This window comes from Arachis stenosperma, chromosome 10 (assembly GCF_014773155.1).
Source record: "Arachis stenosperma cultivar V10309 chromosome 10, arast.V10309.gnm1.PFL2, whole genome shotgun sequence".
Classification (NCBI taxonomy): domain Eukaryota; kingdom Viridiplantae; phylum Streptophyta; class Magnoliopsida; order Fabales; family Fabaceae; genus Arachis; species Arachis stenosperma.
Genome location: NC_080386.1, coordinates 114,333,973 through 114,339,285, shown reverse-complemented (window position 1 = coordinate 114,339,285; position 5,313 = coordinate 114,333,973). Strand labels below are relative to the sequence as shown.

Sequence of the window (5,313 nt, the reverse complement as noted above, 5' to 3'; positions counted from 1 at the left end):
CCAAGCAACTGAAGATCAAATAAGATAAAAAGAAGAGAATATGCAATGAACTCCAAAAACATCTATGAAGATCAGTATTAATTAGATGAGCGGGGCTTTTAGCTTTTTGCCTCTGAATAGTTTTGGCATCTCATTTTATCCTTTGGAACTCAGAATGATTGGCTTCTTTAGGAACTCAGAATCCAGATAGTGTTATTGATTCTCCTAGTTAAGTATGATGATTCTTGAACACAGCTACTTTATTGAGTCTTGGCTGTGGCCCAAAGCACTCTGTCTTCCAGTATTACCACCGGATACATACATGCCACAGACACATAATTGGGTGAACCTTTTCAGATTGTGACTCAGCTTGCTAAAGTCCCCAATTAGAGGTGTCCAGGGTTCTTAAGCACACTCTTATTGCCTTGGATCACAACTTATTCTTTTTTTCATCAATTTTTTTTCGTTTTTTTTCCCCTTTTTTTTTCGTTTGCTTCTTTTTTTTTTTGTATTCACTGCTTTTTCTTGCTTCAAGAATCATTTTATGATTTTTCAGATCCTCAGTAACATGTCTCCTTTTTCATCATTCTTTCAAGAGCCAATATTCATGAACCACAAATTCAAAAGACATATGCACTGTTCAAGCATACATTCAGAGAACAAAAGTGTTGCCACCACATCAAAATAATTAAACTGTTATAAAATTCAAAATTCATGCAATTCTTTTTCTTTTTCAATTAAGAACAATTCTTAAGAAAGGTGATGGATTCATAGGACATTCATAACTTTAAGGAATAGACACTAAGATACTAATGATCACAAGACACAAACATGGATAAACATAAGCATAAAAATTCGAAAAACAGAAGAATAAAGAACAAGGAAATCAAGGAACGGGTCCACCTTAGTGATGGCGGCTCTTCCTTCCTCTTGAAGGTCCTATGGAGTGCTTGAGCTCCTCAATGTCTCTTCCTTGCCTTTGTTGCTCCTTTCTCATGATTCTTTGATCTTCTCTTATTTCATGGAGGAGAATGGAGTGTTCTTGGTGCTCCACCCTTAGTTGTCCCATGTTGGAACTCAATTCTCCTAGGGAGGTGTTTAGTTGCTCCCAATAGTTTTGTGGAGGAAAGTGCATCCCTTGAGGCATCTCAGGGATCTCATGATGAGAGGGGTCTCTTGTGTGCTCCATCCTTTTCTTGGTAATGGGCTTATCCTCATCAATGGTGATGTCTCCCTCTATGTCAACCAACTGAATAACAGAGGTGACAATGAGGTGAGGAAAGGCTAACCTTGCTAAGGTAGAGGACTTATCCGCCACCTTGTAGAGTTCTTGGGCTATGACCTCATGAACTTCCACTTCTTCTCCAATCATGATGCTATGGATCATGATGGCCCGGTCTAAAGTAACTTCGGACCGGTTGCTAGTGGGAATGATTGAGCGTTGGATAAACTCCAACCATCCTCTAGCCACGGGTTTGAGGTCATGCCTTCTCAATTGAACCGGCTTGCCTCTTGAATCTCTCTTCCATTGTGCGCCCTCTTCACATATGATTGTGAGGACTTGGTCCAACCTTTGATCAAAGTTGACCCTTCTTGTGTAAGGATGTTCATCTCCTTGCATCATAGGCAAGTTGAACGCCACCCTCACACTTTCCGGACTAAAATCCAAGTATTTTCCCCGAACCATTGTGAGATAATTCTTTGGATCCGGGTTCATACTTTGATCATGGTTCTTGGTGATCCATGCATTGGCATAGAACTCTTGAACCATCAAGATTCCGACTTGTTGAATGGGGTTGGTAAGCACTTCCCAACCTCTTCTTCGGATCTCATGGCGGATCTCCGGATATTCACCCTTTTTGAGTGAAAAGGGGACCTCGGGGATCACCTTCTTCAAGGCCACAACTTCATAGAAGTGGTCTTGATGCACCCTTGAGATGAATCTATCCATCTCCCATGACTCGGAGGTGGAAGCTTTTGCTTTCCCTTTCCTCTTTCTAGAGGTTTCTCCTGCCTTGGATGCCATAAATGGTTATGGAAAACGAAAAAGCAACGCTTTTACCACACCAAACTTAAAATGTTTGCTCGTCCTCGAGCAAAAGAAGAAAGAAGAGAGTAGAAGAAGAAGAAATGAGGAAGAGGGAGATGGTGGTGTATTTGGCCAAAGAGGGGGAGAAGTGTTGTTTAGGTTGTGTGAAAATGAAGGGGTTAAGACGGGTTTATATAGGAGAGAGGGGAGATGAGGTTCGGCCATTATGGGTGGGTTTGGGAGGGAAAGTGGTTTGAATTTGAAGGGTGAGGTTGGTGGGGTTTATGAAGGATGGATGTGAGTGGTGAAGAGAAAGATGGGATTTGATAGGTGAAGGGTTTTTGGGGAAGAGGTGTTGAGGTGATTGGTGAATGGGGGAAGAAGAGAGAGAGTGGTGGTGGGGTCCTGTGGGGTCCACAGATCCTGTGGTGTCAAGGAAAAGTCATCCCTACACCAAATGGCATCAAAATTCACGTTTTGAGCCATTGCTGGCGTTAAACGCCGGGCTGGTGCCCATTCCTGGCGTTTAACGCCAGGTTCTTGCCCTTTTCTGGCGTTTAACGCCAGTCTGGTGCCCCTTTCTGGCGTTAAACACCCAGAATGGTGCCAGACTGGGCGTTAAACGCCCAACTGCTAGGCTTACTGGCGTTTGAACGCCAGCAGCATCTTCCTCCAGGGTGTGCTGTTTTTCTTCCTGTTTTTCATTCTGTTTTTGCTTTTTCAATTAATTTTGTGACTTCTTATGATCATCAACCTACAAAAAAAACATAAAATAACAAAGAGAAATATATAAAATATAATCATTGGGTTGCCTCCCAACAAGCGCTTCTTTAATGTCAGTAGCTTGACAGAGGGCTCTCATGGAGCCTCACAGATACTCAGAGCAATGTTGGAACCTCCCAACACCAAACTTAGAGTTTGAATGTGGGGGTTCAACACCAAACTTAGAGTTTGGTTGTGGCCTCCCAACACCAAACTTAGAGTTTGACTGTGGGGGCTCTGTTTGACTCTGAATTGAGAGAAGCTCTTCATGCTTCCTCTCCATGGTGACAGAGGGATATCCTTGAGCCTTAAACACAAAGGATTCTTCATTCACTTGAATGATCAGTTCACCTCCATCAACATCAATCACAGCTTTTGCTGTGGCTAGGAAGGGTCTGCCAAGGATGATGTTTTCATCCATGCACTTCCCAGTCTTTAGGACTATGAAATCAGTAGGAATGTACTGGTCTTCAACCTTTACCAAAACATTCTCTACAAGTCCATGAGCTTGTTTTCTTGAGTTGTCTGCCATCTCTAGTGAGATTTTTGCAGCTTGTACCTCAAAGATCCTTAGCTTCTCCATTACTGAGAGAGGCATGAGGTTTACACTTGACCCTAAGTCACACAGAGCCTTCTTGAAGGTCATGGTGCCTATGGTACAAGGTATGGAAAACTTCCCAGGGTCTTGTCTCTTTTGAGGTAATTTCTGCCTAGACAAGTCATCCAGTTCTTTGGTGAGCAAAGGAGGTTCATCCTTCCAAGTCTCATTTCCAAATAACTTGTCATTTAGCTTCATGATTGCTCCAAGGTATTTAGCAACTTGCTCTTCAGTGACATACTCATCCTCTTCAGAGGAAGAATACTCATCAGAGCTCATAAAAGGCAGAAGTAAGTCCAATGGAATCTCTATGGTCTCATTTTGAGTCTCAGATTTCCATGGTTCCTCATTAGGGAACTCATTGGAGGCTAGTGCACGCCCATTGAGGTCTTCCTCAGTGGCGTTCACCTCCTCCCCTTCCTCTCCAAATTCGGCCATATTGATGGCTTTGCACTCTCCTTTCGGATTTTCTTCTGTGTTGCTTGGAAGAGTACTTGGAGGGAGTTCAGTAACTTTCTTGCTCAGCTGTCCCACTTGTCCTTCCAAATTCCTAATGGAAGACCTTGTTTCAGTCATGAAACTTTGAGTGGTTTTGATTAGATCAGAGACCATGGTTGCTAAGTCAGAGGGGTTCTACTTAGGATTCTCTGTCTGTTGCTGAGAAGATGATGGAAAAGGTTTGCCATTGTTAAACCTGTTTCTTCCACCATTATTATTGAAAACCTTGTTGAGGTCTCTCTTGATTCTTCCATGAGAGATTTGGGTGATTTCTCCATGAAGAATTATAGGTGTTACCATAGGGTTCTCCTAGGTAATTCACCTCTTCCATTGAAGGGTTCTCATGATCATAAGCTTCTTCCTCAGATGAAGCATCCTTAGTACTGCCAGGTGCATGTTGCATTCCAGACAGACTTTGAGAAATCAAATTGACTTGTTGAGTCAATATTTTATTCTGAGCCAAAATGGCGTTCAGAGTATCAATCTCAAGAACTCCTTTCTTCTGACTTGTCCCATTGTTCACAGGATTTCTCTCAGAAGTGTACATGAATTGGTTATTTGCAACCATTTCAATGAGCTCTTGAGCTTCTGTAGGCGTCTTCTTCAGATGAAGAGATCCTCCAGCAGAGCTATCCAAGGACATCTTAGATAGTTCAGAGAGACCATCATAGAAAATACCTATGATGCTCCATTCAGAAAGCATGTCAGAAGGACATTTTCTGATCAATTGTTTGAATCTTTCCCAAGCTTCATAGAGGGATTCTTCATCCTTCTGTTTGAAGGTTTGGACTTCCACTCTAAGCTTACTCCATCTTTGTGGTGGAAAGAACTTTGCCAAGAAGGCATTGACTAGCTTTTCCCAAGAGTCCAGGCTTTCTTTAGGTTGAGAGTCCAACCATATTCTAGCTCTGTCTCTTACAGCAAAAGGGAATAGCATCAGTCTATAGACCTCAGGGTCTACCCCATTAGTCTTGACTGTGTCACAGATTTGCAAGAATTCAGCTAAGAACTGATAAGGATCTTCCATTGGAAGTCCATGGAACTTGCAATTCTGTTGCATTAGAGAAACTAATTGAGGTTTAAGCTCAAAGTTGTTTGCTCCAATGGCAGGGATAGAGATGCTTCTCCCATAGAAGTCGGGAGTAGGTGCAGTAAAGTCACCCAGCACCTTCCTTGCATTGTTTGCATTATTGTTGTTTTCGGCTGCCATGTCTTCTTCTTCTTTGAAGAATTCGGTCAGGTCCTCTAAAGAGAGTTGTGCTTTGGCTTCTCTTAGCTTTCTCTTCAAGGTCCTTTCGGATTCAGGGTCAGCTTCAACAAGAATGCCTTTGTCTCTGCTCCTTCTCATATGAAAGAGAAGAGAACAAGAAAATGTGGAATCCTCTATGTCAAAGTATAGAGATTCCTTGAGGTGTCAGAGGAAAAGAGAAATAGAAAGAAGAAGGAG

General features: G+C 42.4%; 1 non-coding gene across 1 annotated transcript; it reads left to right on the top strand.

Moving 5' to 3' along the window:
* The first annotated feature begins 4,563 nt into the window (after window positions 1–4,563).
* LOC130958524 (small nucleolar RNA R71) lies at window positions 4,564–4,671 on the top strand. Its single transcript, XR_009077641.1, has one exon. It is a non-coding gene; the product is annotated as a small nucleolar RNA R71 (small nucleolar RNA).
* The last annotated feature ends 642 nt before the right edge of the window (window positions 4,672–5,313 follow it).